The sequence below is a fragment of the Sinocyclocheilus rhinocerous genome, unplaced genomic scaffold, assembly GCF_001515625.1.
Source record: "Sinocyclocheilus rhinocerous isolate Xijiao unplaced genomic scaffold, SAMN03320098_v1.1 scaffold775, whole genome shotgun sequence".
NCBI classification, from domain to species: Eukaryota; Metazoa; Chordata; class Actinopteri; order Cypriniformes; family Cyprinidae; genus Sinocyclocheilus; species Sinocyclocheilus rhinocerous.
The window spans coordinates 30,046-30,257 of record NW_015645553.1 but is presented as its reverse complement, the minus strand read 5'-3'; positions in this window follow the sequence as shown (position 1 = coordinate 30,257).

Sequence of the window (212 nt, the reverse complement as noted above, 5' to 3'; positions counted from 1 at the left end):
TATATATATATCATTAAAATAATAGATTTTCATTAGTTGTTTTGAAAATAATATCTGTGCCTTTTGCCTGGTAATTCTTTGCTAAACATTTTTTTCTGTTGATTTTGGGATGAAATATGGTGTTTTAAACATGTTTTATGAGATTAATCTAATTCATTTCTGAATGCAGTAGCTCATTACAGGCCTAGAAATACGTTTATGACTGTAATACA